This window comes from Podarcis cretensis (genome assembly GCF_951804945.1).
Source record: "Podarcis cretensis genome assembly, chromosome: 2".
Lineage (NCBI taxonomy): Eukaryota > Metazoa > Chordata > Lepidosauria > Squamata > Lacertidae > Podarcis > Podarcis cretensis.
Genome location: NC_137171.1, coordinates 56150824 through 56168095, shown reverse-complemented (window position 1 = coordinate 56168095; position 17272 = coordinate 56150824). Strand labels below are relative to the sequence as shown.

At 43.5% G+C, this 17272-nt stretch overlaps 1 long non-coding RNA gene across 1 annotated transcript; it reads left to right on the top strand.

The window, feature by feature from the left end:
• Positions 1–8690: 8690 nt before the first annotated feature.
• LOC307211424 lies at positions 8691–14445 on the top strand. The gene is made up of 3 exons (XR_013836444.1): positions 8691–8769; positions 8921–9074; positions 13413–14445. It is a non-coding gene; the product is annotated as an uncharacterized lncRNA (long non-coding RNA).
• The last annotated feature ends 2827 nt before the right edge of the window (positions 14446–17272 follow it).

Genomic DNA, 17272 nt, shown 5'->3' with positions numbered 1-17272 from the left:
AAGATGGTACATCTGTAGAGATCCCAAGTCTCCATCTCTCTCTTGTCCAGTAAAACTTCTGTACTTCTCAGTGCTTGGGGAAGTGAGGCATGATTAACAATACAGTACTAAGTATATCTGTGTAGTATTTGGGGAATTTTTGTTCCTGCTCATATAGTGCCATTTGGACAAAAAAAAGTTTGTTTCCAACAAGGTGTCCTCTGGCAGATTAAAGTTTAGGCATTAACAGCCCCACTATTGTATTGATTCTCTAGTTTTCCTTCTGTATGCACGTCAGTGATAAGCCTGATCAATAGAAACTCTTGAGTCTCTTATGAGCATTCCACTTTTAACCATTCATTTCAGCCTACAGAATTATGCTGTGCAAATTAGCTTGACTAAAGTGATAATTGTCTGTTCTATTACTGCTCATGACACAATGCCAGTCATGAGAAGTGCAAACTGAACAAGCCAGCACCAATACATTTTGTTGTCTGAGGCAAAGGACAAGCTGGTGTCTCCCCCCCCCCCCCCCATTCCCCACCACCAATCCATGTATGAAAACTGGGATCTTACATCAACTCTGGCAGTGGGATAAATGCCCTCCGCTACACCTGAGGGCAGCAGGCTAGCTTAGCCTTAGAGGATACAGGACAGGTGAGATGGCTCTGTCTTCAAACACCTCACCACTACTCCCTGACACACACCCTCCTCCATGTTTGCTACTTGAGTTGGCTGCCTTCCAGTAGGGCAGGCCTGAAAGCTCACTTTGGACTCTGGTGGAGAAAACCAAGGGAGGAGACAGAAGAGGGAATGGAGAGGCAAAAGTAACAGGAGAAGTATTGCATTAATATGGAGGAGTGAAGGTCAAAGGTAAGGACAAAATGGAAACTATGAAAAATAGCATGGTGCAAAGTCACTGGGAGCTTTAAAGGTAAGGGATGAACGCATTTGTGCTGAATTCATAAATGGGCAAGGATTTAACAATATATGTAATGAGCCACATAAATAGATTTTTAAAAGCAGCTACTCTGTATTTAAAAATACTGCCAGTCTTAATGTGCTACCACTAGATATTTCATACAAAGACATAACTGTAGTATGACAACCAGTTAGGATGTGTGCTGCAACAGCCTAACATAAAAGCATTGATATAAGAAGCTGAGATGATTCCTTATGCTAATCTGAACAATCATTTCCATGAAATGAAATTCTATGAACGGCACATATGACAATAGCTTACAACAAACATTTTGGGGAAACTTGCTTTCCAACGCTATCAGAAACTGAAGTTGGGGCAGAATTTAATGACCCACTTAAAAGCTGGATAAGAACTGATGTCACAAATGTTACACCTGCATACATGGGTCTGCTCTGACTTCTTAGGCTTTCCAACATGGGCCAATTTCAGGACTCATTTTGTGCCATGAATCTAATGCATATTCTAATATGATCAGAACTGAATATATATTGCTTTTTCCTAAGAAATACTAAGTACCGTAATTGTTACTGATGTTCAAACATTGACTCAGTAAAACTATCACTTACCTGCTTCACATCAGGAATTTCTGAAGGCTTGCCATATATAAAAAAATGCTTTATTAATTTTTTTTAAGGAAAGAAAATACACCCCCTTGCCTCACCTGCCATTTAAACTAATCAAGATTTTGATTTGATATTCAGGCCTCTAAATTGTCACTGTTAATTACTTCATGACTCATGACTAAATCCCAAAGCAACTCCCATTTCTGAACATTTTAATTGTAATGTTGAATAACTGCTTGTGTGCTTGCACTCTTAATGGTGCTTTTTGATAGTTCTGCTCCTTTTCAGTTTTACTGCTTGATTGTTCTACTTGTTGTCTATATGATACCATGCACTTATATTGTGATTACTCATATCTGCCTCTTGTTGTCCACCACTGCAACCTCTACTGCCAAATATCCAGTACAGTACTTCGTTTAAGATGCTTCCTAGACTGAGCAACCTAAATCATGCTTACTGGTACTGCTACCTCTCAGCCTACTCCTATGGACCCCTGGGCCCATAGCTGTCAACTTTCCCCTTTTTTAAAGGGAAATTCCCTTATTCCGAATAGGATTCCTCGCAAGAAAGGGGGGAAAGTTGACAGCTATGCCTGTGCCAATAAGCAAAAATCCGATGTAAGAATTGTAGCATTAATGCTACTTTCAAACCAATGTGCTGCAATGACAGAGCAGTGTCCTACAGTATTGGTAACCTCATCTATTAGTATTTGTGGCGTAACAGAAGTAAGCTTGTTGTTACATGAAGATTGCATAGCCAGGGGGTGTGGCTGTCAGAAAAGTGGGACAGGATCAAGGACAACTCACACGTGACATTAAAAGTCATTGAGACACAACAGAGGCAACACTTCAGAGGTCAACACCTAGAAACACCGCCCCCCCCAATAATCTAGCTGATTGTGGGTAAAAGCCTCAACTGGCCCTGTCTTTGCAAATGCCTTCAAAGCAGCAAAATCTATCTGACTTTTCCTTTTAAAGCCCTGAAGGGCTACTGGTTTACTAGCTAGTTGGGATATGTATGTAATCACCAATGGATGGACATTCTGTTGGCATTATTTCAGGACATTCTGTTGGCATTATTTCAGGACAAAGGAGAACTTTAACAAGATACTGCAATATATTCTCACCCCCTCGCAGGAGTGTTGCTGTTCAGGGCCCCAGCCAGCCAAGCCCACTGACAGAAGCCATTCCATTTTACCTCCACCACCCAAGTCAGTAATTTTTATTCTCTAACCCAAACTCCACATTCTGTAGCTATTGAATATGGTCAGTCCCCAGCCCTCATTGGGTTGGTTTCTTTTTCTTTTCTTTTTGCAGCATGCCCTCTTGGGGTTTGGTGTTTTGTTTTTGTTTTATATTTCTGAAACTACAGTGCTATTGTTATCCCCCCTCTTGTTTCTCAAGAGGCTGTGCTTGGCTCATTTTCTCACCACCTGAATATGCTAACAAGAGGGAGTGATAGAGGATTTGCGGAGGGAACAAATAAGGTATTTGTTCCCTCCTCAGAGCTGTTTGATCTTGCCTTTAGCTCATGCCTTCCCTGTCCTTTATCCCTCTGCTTCAGCCTACTTCCCTGGATTCCAATCTTACCTCAAGCCTAGCTAACCGTGATGATTACCTTTCCTCTCAAAACTAATGCGCACATTAGCATTAGCAATTCAAGCCCATCCCAATCTGGTTTTCATAGTCTGGCTATGGCACTGACTGTGTTTATGGCCCAGACTGATTATCTCCACCTAGAGTCTGATAAGAGGCACTGCACCCTCTTAATCCTCTTCCATCTATACTGTGACCTTTGATACAGTTTACCATGAGATGTTGATGATGCGATGCTGTGATTTGGCAAGGAGGACCTATAGTTTGGTGATGGGTCATTGCTCATCAGGTGGTTCCCTGTGACATTCTCCAGAATGTCATTGTCTCTGCCCACTGCATGAGGCACGTGTCTCCTGGTACTTCATTATAGAGCAGGGAGGGAAAACTGGATCCTACCAGCAAGCCACATCTTTATCTACTCCACCCAATGTCCCACAGGCCAAGTTTGACAGGTGGGTGGGGCCCTCTACCTGTCAATCACCTGAAGTCGCAATGACTTGTTTTTGCTCATATGGTTTGAAATTGAATTGTATGGCTCAGGGCACAACGTTTTGCAAGCTTCAGTGATTACTTTGTATACTGAGCATGCAAGTGCGGAGCTTTGCAGGCACTAAGGATCAGGTGATCTTGGGTGTTTGCAAAGCCTTGTGCACAGCACTTTTGCACGCCTCAACGATCAGCTGGTCATCAACACTTTTCAAACAAGGTGTGTGCAGCTTTGTGGGTGCCACTAATCAGCTGGTGGTTGGTGTCTGCAACCCCCCACCCTTTCGGCTCAGTTGTGGGGGGCAGGAGGGTGTAGCTTGGTCAAAACAGGCTCGCAGTGAGGAGGAGTGGCAGGCCATTATGAGACCCACTGTTGTTCTAGGGCCAGCCTTGATAGTGATGACTTTCCTAACTTTGGGTGATTTAGCACTTATCAGTAAGAAACACATATCAATGTACTTGCTTATTTATGGAAGATAAAACAGTTTAAGCATAAAAAGCGGCTTTTGAGGTTTAGCATGCCCTTCCAAAAATATAGAGAGTAAAAAAGTTTAATAAGACCTTATGCAGGCCACCCACTCACATTGCCCAGATCAGCATGTAGTTATAGGAAGGGAGAAGGCTGAAGATGGGGGGTGACCTTATCTGGAGATGTGGGGCAGAGCTTGAAGGATCCAGCTTAGCTGGTGGGGAGGAGAGTGAGAGAAAGAATCAGAAAGGGGAAGAGTTCACATTCAACCCACTGGCTTTCCTGCTTTCCTCATAACTGAAAGAGAGCAAGATTAGGGGACTAAGGAAGTTGGAAAGAAGTCATAGACCTATGGGGTGCTCTGTGGTCAAAATCAAGAATCAGAGCATTACAGCACAAGATAAGAAGGGGGCATTTTGTGACAAGTCTAGCTAAGAGAGGCCCACAAATATGTGCAGTTCCTCTGGTGATATGGTGGGTAAAGCAGGGTTGGGGGAGGGGCAGAGAGGGTGTAATGAAGACTAGGAATCCACTAATGCAGCTGTCGTTCCTAACAGTGGAAATCACTGCACCCCAGCCTTGCAAAAATATATAGTTGCAATGGCACCGGCCAAGGGCTCTAGTAAAAATGCTTATTATAAATGGTGTGTGTGAAAATTGCTGATAAACAATAATGCCTTTAATTTTCTTTTTCTTCTAGACACCATACATGTGACACGAGAAAGCTGATAAAAAGCATAGGAGTGCTGACCCCTACGGCAGCATAGATTTTGACTGTATGTAGGCTGCTTTGGGAGCCTTTTTAGTTGAAGAGTGGGGGGGACAGGTACTCTAAATATTTGTTTTGTTTGTTTGGAAGCTATATCACACCTTTCTACTATATTGTGTCACAAACACCCTGCACCTAATAGCCAGTTGGCACCTAACGCAGAAAGTCCTTAGTGCGGCATGCCCAAGTATGCTGTGTTATGTATTCATATGGACTTGGGCTGCTGTCGCTAGCATGAAGGCCTGGGAACCAGAAGCCAAGATCACACTGGAGCATATATTCCAGCTGTGACCATCCCCCCTGGGGGGGGGGTAGGTGCTGTTGCCCTCTGCAATGTGTGCTCATCGTCTCTGCCATTCATTTAAAGCTGTGGGTGTTTGACCTGTGCATCTCTTTTCATGACGGTTAGCAGAGAGGAAACCTCTCCCACAATACTCACTACAGTTATTTCCAGGGTGGCCTGGGTTTTACGCTGCCCCATCCACCAAGGCTGAGAGACGTCATGCATCGGGGGGGCCACCAGGTGGCGCATTGGAAGATGGCCGACAATAACATCTCTCCGACCCACACGAGGTAATAAAGAGGCTGCTATGGGAAGTATGCAGTCTTCCTACCCCCCCCCCAAGGAGATGGGAGGGACAGCCTTGCCAGCGACGTCCATAATGCACCCCCGGATTCGAAAGAAGGGGGTGCAGGACATTTGGCATCAGCCCTCGATGGGTTTGGCGCTTCCTGACGCTGTCTCCAATCAGCGCCCTGGTTCGCTTCAGCTCGAAAATATAATTGGAAATATATAATTGGAATGAAGCTGAAGCACTTACATCAAGCAAAGTTCAAGAGATAAGGCTGCTGATTAATGCATCTCTGTGTTTGGAGCGACGGGAGGAGACAAATAAATCAAGCAATGTCCACCATTACGAGACTGGTATGTGCAGAGCGAAAAAAGAGGGGGTGTGGAGGAAAAAACTTTTATTTTCTTTGCTTCATGTGAGTATTTATAAACCTCCACCCCAGAGAGACGAATTGTAGCCTTTTACTAATTGCAAGCAAGAATTTAAGAGCTGTGTGAAGTAAATTATTGATTGAAGAGAGGACTGGTAAATATGGAGTGCGGAGGAAAAATTCTATGACGCAGTTTTTAATGGCGTCTTGCTAAGACAGGCTTGTCGAAGAAAGACGAGGGGAGGAGGACCAGGGTCATTGGAATGTAAATGATGGATTGAATGTGATAACCTGGCAGAGCCCCTTTGTGATATACGTGGCAAGCTTGGGAAAATTAATAGGACAGACCGAGGATAAATGTTTGAAGAAGGGGAGGAATGGCGGCTGTCCTTATGAGATATGACTTTGGGAGTGTGCAAAACCCACACAGATGTTGTTTGTTCCTAACCTGCTTGTGAAGACTATCAGAGATTGCAAAGAAAGGAATACATGATAACAACAAGAAGATGAAGAAGTAATAAAGAGACTATCTGGACAGATCTGGATAGAACCATTTGATAAAAGCAGTAACAGAAGTGATGTTTTAATTCTCGGTCGGAGCTTGATGTAAGGGTACCCCCAACAAAATTTAAAAATCTGGCTGTATAATTTGGAAGTAATATGATTTGAAAATAATGTGATTGGATTGGCCTGTTAATAAAAATTATGTTTTTTAAAAAAGAGAGACATCATCCATCTCATGGCCTTGCCACTGGAGGTCCTTGCAGCTTATAGATCTGCTAGTTCTTCCTCTCTCTCATTATTGCCTGCAGGACAACAAACTCACACACTGGGATGCCATAGGGTGAAGGGAGAGGGAGAGAAACTACTCTCTAGCCACTTTCTCCACACTACTCTACCCAGCAGTGGGTTGAGACAGTTAAAGTACAGAAGGTCAGTTTCATGGAAGCCGACAGAGAAAATAAAACCATCTATGGTTGGCAACCATGATGTGAACATGAAGGAGGAGCTTGTTTTGCAAGCTTCCCTGCCCTCTCAGTCTATGTCTTTATTGCCCCCTCGTGGTGAGAGCTGGTGCTCAGCAGAAGAGAATGAACTAATTCAAGCTTTTAGTGGTTCAAGTAAAATAGTTCCCTGCCCCCCACTGAATTGTGTCAGAAGCAACCCTCCCACACCACAACCAGTGTTTTGATGCCCCCCCAGCATAGCTGTGCATGGAGGTACCTAACCCTGAAGTTAAATGAAGGAAATGTGAAAGTAGAGTGTGCGCTATACAGTCTTCTTCTTCTTCTTCTTCTTCTTCTTCTTCTTCTTCTTCTTCTTCTTCACAGGACAGTTCACAACAGAAAATACAAAATAAGAAAACAAAATACATAGTAAAATAAAAACAAGAACAAAGCAATAACCCCCCTGGCAAAGGCACATTTAAAAGGCTATATATAGATTTGTTTAAGCAGCCAAAAAACCCATCAGGATGGTGGATTGAATCCTGATACTGTACTTTCAGAGAAGTAGCGCAGGAAAGCCTTGCAGCTAGGGGGATGTGTAAATACTTTTATTGTTCTTTGGGGAAGAGGGTGGTTAAAAGGCATTGGGAACTGGAATGATTGACTGGGGTGGGTGACAGTTTCATGCTTCTGCATGCCAACCACTCCTCTTTCATGACGTTTTGATGGTGGTGTGAGTGGTGTATTATGGGAAATCTGGGAAAATTTCAAAAGTCTGTGCAGCCCCATGCTCTTGGTTCTTTCTCTTTTTGCACTTGAACCTTTGTTGCAACAAATAATGACCAGGTCTACTGACCGCTGATTAGCTTCTGTAACTTGGCTGGAGACTCCTTTTTTGCTGACTGGAGGGACCCACGGGGAGTGGCACCCCGACGAGCTGGTTTGCGGAATAAGTCCTGTACCCCCATTATAGAGAAACGTTTTCACCTTGCGCCTAAAGATATGTAATGAAAGCATCAGGCGGGCCTATTTGGGGAGTGCATTCCACAAATAAGGACCTACTACAGAAAAGGCCCATTCTCATATTGTTACCTTCTGGACTTCTTGTGGAGAAGGCAACCGAAAAAGGGCCTCAGATGATGATTGCAGGGTCTAGATTGGTTCATATGAGGAGAGGCAACCCTTGAGGTATTGTGGTCCTGGGCCGTTTAAGGGGTGATGAATTTTTTTTCAGACAAAGCACTATATTGCCTCATGGGGAACCTTCCATGGGTCCCTCTCATGACCTTGTGGTTACTAGAGCCAAACATGGAACATAATATCTTTTGCTGGGTTGTACACCAAGCTGTATGAAAAATCCATACAGAACTCCCCTTTATTTTATATATGATTCTATAACATAATATAAGAAAGCGAGGGAGCTGGTAGAATATACAAAGGATTATCCAAGTGTAGCAAACATATTGATTAGGACCAAGCTGTTTCAGTACTCAAGGGTCAACAAATCGTCTGTTGGTTTTTGTTCTAATTATCATTTCTCAGGCCTTCTGTTTCATGCCCTGTGAACCTGATACTACTGATTCATTTTAATGTAATGTTCCCATGGAAACATGCTGTTGCCTTTCTGTTTCCTTAGTAAATGCTTGCATGGTGAGTGTCCCAAGCATTGGACTATAAAGATCTGCGGTATTTTTAGATGCTGAACTCACATTTCAGTGAACATGGCGTATCTCTGTGTGGCAACAGTTCACAAACAACACTGCTAGAATGTGACGTTTGTGGGTGTAAGAAGGATATTACTGAGGTGAATAATAATAATAATAATAATAATAATAATAATAATAATAATTTTATTGTTTATACCCCATCCATCTGGCTGGGTTGCCCCAGCCACTCTGGGTGGATTTGCAGAAACATACACCTTTCAACAAATTATTGGAATGTATTTCATGTTTTATTTACATCTACAAGTGTTTCTCTTGTGCAATAAATCTCAATCTCTAGTGACTCTGAAGCCTGCCTCAATGTGTGAAGTGGGTAAGTAAACATTGGCGAAGGAGTAGTGAATCATTCAACTGTCTATGCTGTACTATTCCCAATCCAGTTGGTGTTGTTATAATCTGCTAACATGACTCCCAAGGATATTACTTTTATAGCTCAGAGGCACCTCTGTCATTCCCTTTAACAGAAAACTCAGTCAATGCCCACTGGGCCCAACATCAGGACCCAGTATACCCAAGAAGCTATTGGGATACACCCGCCACAGCACCTTGCTTCGATTCCCATAACTACCCCACCTCAGCATTGTGGTGTTTCACACCACTGCAACCACTGTGATCTAGGTGACTACGTGCATGGGTTCCTCCCTCCTCTTGAGTAAGGTAAAGGTAAAGGGACCCCTGACCATTAGGTCCAGTCGTGACCAACTCTGGGGTTGCGGCGCTCATCTCATTTTATTGGCCAAGGGAGCCGGCGTACAGCTTCCGGGTCATGTGGCCAGCATGACTAAGCCGCTTCTGGCGAACCAGAGCAGCACACAGAAACGCCGTTTACCTTCCCGCCGGAGCGGTACCTATTTATCTACTTGCACTTTGAGGTGCTTTCGAACTGCTAGGTGGGCAGGAGCAGGGACCGAGCAACAGGAGCTCACCCTGTCGCAGGGATTTGAACCGGCGACCTTCTGATTGGCAAGTCCTAGGCCCTGTGGTTTAACCCACAGCGCCACCCATGTCCCTTCTTCTTGAATAGTCTCATGTAAATGGAAGTGTCCAGCAGCTAGCTGTGCACCTTGCTGGTGGCCCTGAAGATCCTGGATAACTTGTCATGTGCTCTACTCCCATGGCCCTGCTATTAACAAGCCCAGGTAACATGTCAGTCCTCTGGTCAGAAGGCACTGCAGGAACAGTGGGCTCTTTAGGATTGCTGGTGATGCTGAGTTTCTCTGGGAGCCCTGTTCCTCCCAGAAAACCTCAGGCTCAGGATGGTAGACACCAGCAGAAATGGAGTCCAATGGGACTTCTAAGAAATTAAAGGATAGCATGTTCACAGAAGTGTTTTGGTTTTTTTAGAAACCAATAACAACCAAGAGTGGGCACCCCCCCCCAAAAAAAAAGCTGCCCAGTGAGGACTGATCATGTTCAGTGGTCACTGGGAGCTGCAGAATGTTGAGTGTCCGTTGGGGGCAGGGGAAACCGAAGGCGGGAGGGGGAGAGGGACTTGGCCTGTTTGCATGCCTTATAGATTATAGCTGCCGAGCAGCCTTGCAAGAATGTCACTGTCAAATGGCAGACCAAACTGATGGAATATGCAGAAGTGGCAAGACTAACGGGGAAGATCAGAAACCAGGAAGACCAAGTATTTTTAAAAGATTGGAATGACTTTTTAGTATATGTAAAAGACTACTACAGCCAGCTGAAATCATTGGCAGGAATACAGTGAAACTTGTAAAGTGAAATGAACTTTGGTTACTATGATTGCATAATAAATATAAAACGGTAAAAAGATTCAGGGGGAAAGGAATAAATCTTTAGAAATGGAACCCATGGAGGGATGGGAAGAGGTCTGAAGGATCAAAGGAACCTTTTTTATTTTTATGTTTTGGAATGGATATGGTCAGCGGGTTTTTTCTTTAAAAAATGTTTAGGGGTACTCTCATTTTGACTCAAGAAAATCACCATTTTATAGTTGAAATCAGAAAAAATAAATACAGTAAATGGGCAAAAGTACAAACATTCACAAAATGTTTAGGGGTATGCGTACCCCTGCGTACCCCCCCCCCCAGAAAAAAACAACCACTGGATATGGTTATTGTGTATAACTTTATGTAAAAATAATTTTATTTTATTTTAAAAAAGAGAATTCTAGTCAGCCTTATGGTATTGTGAGTCATACCAGTCGGGTATGGTTTAGTAATTCCGCTCATGTTCAATAAAAAGTGGCGTACAAGGGGGAAAAAGAAGAAGAAAAAGAATGTCACTGTCAAAACCACACCCACCAAAACCTGAGGGATAAAAGTGCAAAAAAGAACCCACAACTTCACAACCAGATTCTTTTCTGGTGCTGTTTCAGATCTTTCATAAAAGTTGAACTATCTGTGTTAGGAGAAAATAAGTACTGGAAGGAGGGGTCGGCATGGGGTACTTTCAAAAAGATAATGATGTTGTGTGGAGCCCTGTGAAAACCCCCATAATGAACCATAAAGAAGTCACTCTGCTTGGAAGCACCCTTGGATTATTGACAATAAAATAAGAAGCCACTGAACTTATAACCAGGCCTTTAAAACAGAAAAGTTTTATGGACCATATAAATAATCAAAATACAAATTTCCTTCAAATATTTGGAAACTTGTTCTGGTGGAAAGTGGCTTATATACAACTTTCAATTCCACAGACAGTTGGGATGTTCTGAGAACTGTGTAACATTATCTGCCGATGATTTGAATGTGGCCTCTGAGAAACATGATATTCCTGAGTGCAGGAGACTACAAACGCCGCTCGTGCATGCACACCCGAGAATAGCACTATGAGCAATATGTTACATGACATGCTAGGGCTGTGTGCAATGACATCAGGATTGATTGACACAAATAGTAGCTATGGTTTATATTCAGGTCACATCTATTTTAACGCTCAGGCATCTATCAGTGGTTTTCAGGCTATGTCACAACATACAAGGCCAGGACATCTGGACATAAGCCAGGATATAAAGGCAGGCAGGTGTGAAGTGTATTCCTGCACTATTTTACTTTTTCACAAGGTAAGTAAAGGGAACAGGAGAAGGAATTATTAATACCCTTATGCTGTAATTCTAGAAATGGGAATGATGTGCCATTTAGCTCAATGTGACTGACCTCCAAGCCGATATGTCTAGGATCACACTGTTACTCAGATATAGTACTTTGTTTTGTATCCCATTCAGTCCTACTCAGAGTAGACACACGGAAATGAATAGACCAACATTACTTATATCCATGATTTCCATTGGCTACAACAATAATTCTGGAAACTCTTTCTGATGATGAAATATACCGTAATTGAACAGAAAGGATGACTTATTAATGAGAGCGGGATACACGCTGGGAAAGAAAGGGGCTCTTTCTCTGGTTTGTAAATTTATATCCCAGTCATATAGAAGGCAGAGTTTTCACAATAGAGCCTGGGAACCTCTCTGATGCAACATAGATAGATATAGATAGTTGGGCATCTGATGAGGCCCATGGCTGACACCCAGAGCCGCCACCTCCTTGCAGTTTCTGCCTATTCACTGTTGTCTCCAAGGCTTTAGTGGGGCTGAGCCAAGCAGTGATATCAACAAGAAGGACTAGCACCCTCATGTGCCCTGCCCTCTCCTTCTGGGCTGTGGTACGGATTTGGCCCAGAGGGAGACACTCATGCCAATGACAAGAAGGGGGGACAGACTCAGGGATGAGGCCAGCTGAGGACGTTTTGCCGAAGGCTGCCATCTCAAAACTGTGGAGCTGCTACTGGCGGTGCAAAGGATGGCACTCACGTTATGCTGGCATTAGCCCTGACATAACAGCCGCTGGGATGGTTGGATCATAACAGGATTAGTCTGCTATAGCCATGTTCTTCTGATAGAGAGTTTCCTTGCCATATATAACTATCAATATATATTTTTTTCTAGTAGGGAGAGCTTCACTGAGGTGTCAAGTGACATGCAAAACAGGTGTGAGGAGACAGTTGTAGGCTATTATATCAGCATGAAAGATCTTGTGATGCATGTGGGCCGCTGTATCCCATCCCGGTCATGTTCTGGCAAGGGGTCTCTTCAAAAGGAAAGTGAAAAAAGACAGAAATACACATGACGTCAATGTTAGCTTTCATAGTGACTTTGGTTTATTCTGTCCTGTAAACTACAGACTTTCCCATTATCATCATTACATTTATACTCCACCTTTCCTCCCAGGAGCTCAGGGTGGAGCACATAGTTCACTCCCTTCTCCGTTTTATCCTCGCAACAACCTTGTGAGGTAGGTTAGGCTGAGAGAGTGTGACTGCCCCAAGGTCACCTAGTGTCACGAGAACAATTCTGTTCCTTGAATACTCAATCAACTGCTGAAGATATTTAGCATTTAAGTCATATGACCTCAGTAATGATACTTATCCTTTTTATTTCACTTACCCTAAGTGCTCACATGCAACCTCTACAGCAGCTTTATAAGGTAGGTTTGGTTCATTTTGCCAATATAACAGGAGGCGAGAATGAGGAAGATAACACTTGTCTAAGTGCCTAGAAAGCATGAGTCTGACCAGATTTCCATTTGTCTTGATGCTTTCCCTGGAAAACCCACTGGTTACCACTGAATCAGAGCTAATGTCAATCCTGATTTATATTTGCTCTGATTCAGCGGCAAACAGCAGGTTTTCCCTGGGGGAAAGTGGCAGGACAAGCCGATGTGTGGACGAGCCCTAAGGCTACCTATGACATTAAATCAGGGGTTTTCAGCTCACCATTGTGCTTTCACCCAATTACCAAGCATTGCATTAGAATTTGGTCTCAGGGCCTTTACGGACTGCTTTATTGCAAGTGTCTTTAACCCCATAGCACAGCATTAATGATAGATTTATTTTGCTTTCTTTTTTGTTCTGTGATGCTTCTCCACTGCTTACCACACCATTGCTATCTGGAGGGGTTATAACCAGTGCTTTTTTTCCCCCTAGGAAAAACAGTGCCGGTGCTCAACAGGTTCATGGTGATTTGCCTTCCACCACCACCATCCCTTTTCACAGGGGTGCATCACGGAGCCCCTCAAAATGTCCGCCACCTGATGAGCAAGACAGTCAGACACCTGTCCTGTCCCTTCCCCTCATAGTGGCTAAGCCACACTGTACCTGCACTGCCGCCCAGCCATGCATGTGCACGCTCACAAGATTATTTTTTGGGGGGAGGTGCCAGTACTGTGTCCCACTGAGTAACCACCAGAAAAAAGCACTATAACACAACAAAAGCAGCAACCCCTTCTACACACAAAAACACCAGAAGATTTGTGGCATGAAAAGTTGTATGATTTCAGCAGGAAGTTACAAGCTATTCGCTGATGGGAAATGAAGCAGTATTACTGCTGCAAAGCCTCTGCAGACACAAACGGTATTGAAATTAGGATTGTGTATGACTACTCCAATAGCATAATGAGAACAAATTGTTGTGAATGAACAATAAAAAAGACGTTGAGGGGCACTCAAGCTCTTCTGACTGCAACCCCTCCACCTGGCTGCTGATAAAGAGTTAGGGCTGGGGGTTCACTCGATTGGCATAACTCAGAGACGAGCTTCCACTCAACTGTTATCCTCCATGAACTATTTCCATTCAACCTGGTCATTATAATAACTATGTAACTTTAGGAATTAATACTGACTCAGTTTGCATAACTTTTCTCTTCGAACCTCATTCCTTTTCCCTTTTGTGTCACTCTTACTAGAATGTAAGTCTGAAGAGAGGGGTTGCCTTGGTTTTTTAATCACAGTACAGCACTTAGTAAATTTTAGTCACTTCGTAAACGAGACACCATAATAATCATAATATTTACTTACTGCAGAAATCCTGATCCTCCCCACCTCCCTACGCAGGGTCATGAGAATGTACCAAATCCACTTTATTTATGCAGCCTGAATTTGGTGGAATGCAAAATACTGACAGTCTGGCAGCTGCCTATGACACTCAGGGACAAAATATTTTGGTTTTAAGCCCTGTAAAAATGTGGCTTTCTCACAACAAAAGAATGACTAAAATATCTTTGAATCCCATGCTGCAGTTGAGGAATTATTCTCTCCCCCTCTTCCAGTTTCAGTGGAACGCAGACCAAATTTTATTTGTCCAAAGCCTAATGGATAAAGCAAAGTGAATGTCAAAAGTTAAGCCCACAAAAGTTAAGTTCTGAAGTTTTGATCTAATAGATGTCAGGCAAAGATTCAGCTGGTGCACCGCTACCCACACCTGGCCGAGGGGAAGAACTACAGGGAAGTAAATTAGCCCACCCAGACCCAGTGATTTGTTTTTTTATTTGTTATTTTTTATTTATCAACAAGGCCTAGCACTTTATTTCTTGCCATTACTATTTGCCTCTGCTCCTTTGCTCTTGTTCTCAAGAAAGCAAGTTCAGGCATAGGGCTCTGACCTACATCTTCTGACCCACAGATACAAATCATTCATCTTCTCTGTAATCTCATTTTCACCCTTGACCATATTTTTGACTTCCTTCTTATCTAAAGGTCCAATCTCCTGCCTAGTCTTACTACTAATGTAATTTTTTTAAAAAAACGTGTTGCTGCTCTTTATGTTTTTAGCGATGTGCACCAGTTTCTGCTTGCATTTCTTTTGCTGAAGTGTGTTCTTTTTTCCCATCTGGACTTGGGAGTCCTATATCACCACCCACAGCAATTCTGTGGAGCAGTGTGGCCCTATTGGGATTTCTGGTTTCTTGGTCTCTTATGCCCTTTTTGCATCACCACCTTCAGAATGCCCTTCCTATGTCCCACTGCTTCTTTCCATTTTACTATGTTTTATTCCATTTTACTGCGCTTCCTACTGTATATTTATGCTCTCCTCTAACAACCAACACTCCAGCTTGCCCACCTGGGCTTGGAGACTGCTGTCATTAGCATATAAACATAGGTTATCTCTCCAAATGTCTTCCACACATTTTACCTTATGGTGCTTTGGGTATCATACGAAGATGAAGCCCCCTCCATGTGACACCTGCCATGCTTCTCCAGGTTAAGATTATCTTGGTCCTAGTGTATATGGGCTAGATCATAACAGCTAGATCATAATACATCCTTCTCCTGCTGCTCCGTGTAGTGTGGGTTCTGCTCCCTTTGACACAGTAATGTTGCTAGGCAGACATCTAAATGATGACTGCCTTTTATTCAGACCCAGGGACCTGCTCACACCATGAAATCATAATCTGTAGCCCTTCCTGCTTGTCAGTGGTAAAGTGGGTGACAACCAGAGAAGGATGTTTTCAGCTGTGTTTCCTTCCATGGGATGCCTTTTCCAGAGACTTGTCTGGCACCTTCTTTGCTTTCTTTTAGGTACAGCACAAAACCTAGTTTATCCTCCCAGGCTTTCAAGATATTTTAGGCATTTTAAAATATTGCTGATCGTGCGGCTTTATCTGCTGGCTGTTTTTATTGGGTGGTTGTTTCTTAAATGAATTTCCATGGTAGGGTTCAGATCTGAATCATTTGCCATAAAAGTGCTCTCCTTAGTGTGTTACTAGCATGTTTAAGCTGCAGTTTCCAGCTTGCAACAGTTGCTTCATTTAAGCTCCTGGACAAAAGACTCCATCTTTTTGAATGAATATTGTTCCTCCAACAACAACTGCCAACATTTGATACAAGTTATATAGGTTGGGGGGGACGGGACCTCCCTAAACCATAGAAATTAATACAACCATACCTTGGAAGTCGAACGGAATCCGTTCTGGAAGTCCATTTGACTTCCAAAACCAAAGCACGGCTTCCTGCAGCCTATCGGAAGCCACGGAAGCCATGCCAAACATTCGGCTACCAAATATTGTTCAAAAATCAGAATACTCACTTCCGGGTTTCAATCATTTGGAAACCAGTTGGTTTGGGAGCCAAGGCTATTGAGATCCAAGGTACGACTGTACATGGTAGGATTCTGACTAATTGGGACATGAAGAGAGAAATACAAGTTGGAGAGGAATTCCTGCTCTAGCCTATGCCAAACTACCTGGCAAAGCAAGGGCCATTAAGAAACAATAGAGGGTCATTGAGGGCCATTGGTACTGCAAGAAAACAGTCCTTCCCTGCTGCCCTGAGGTGTGAACAGAGACAGGAGATTTGGAAGGTTGCCAGCATAACTGGACATGATGTCAGTGGAAGAGTTTGGGGCCTTTATGTAAATGTGGCTTGCAACCATATAGCAAAAAGGGGCCATGAGAATTCAGTGGTGAGGAAAATAAAATATTTGTACACTCAGATGGATTCTTCTTCCAGCGCCAAGGCTGGCACTGAAAACTCACTCTGGTGTGCATTTTATAAGTTTTGAGGCCAAGTCCTAGCCCAGATTCTACCCCCCCCATCAGTTTTGAAATGAGCACTTTGGAAAGTGTATGTACTGTGGAGATCCTTGTGGAGAACTGCACTGCTGCAAGAGAAGCCCAGAGACAGATATGAAGGCATTCCAGCACACTTGTTGGGGAAAGGCTAGCAGTGGAAAACATTTTTCAGCTTTGGGACCACATTCCCTTCTGTTCAATCTTCTGAGCTCGGAATGGCAGTGGTGGGCGTGGCCAGGGCCAAAAGTAGGTGGAGTAAGAAATGTTATAGAATAGGCTAGTTTCCATACATCCCCCTTTCTAGCCTCCATCCAGCAAACAAGAAACTTTCCAGCCAGGCCCAAAACACCTGGGAGTGCAAAGCAGGGTCAGTGAAGGGTGTGGCCTGAGTCAGATAATTCCTCCTGCCCTTCCCGCCCCCTCCAGTAAACAAACTGTGAGTGTTTTAGGCTGAAGGGATGGCGCCGCCTGGGAGCACATTCGGAGTCTGGGTGCTGG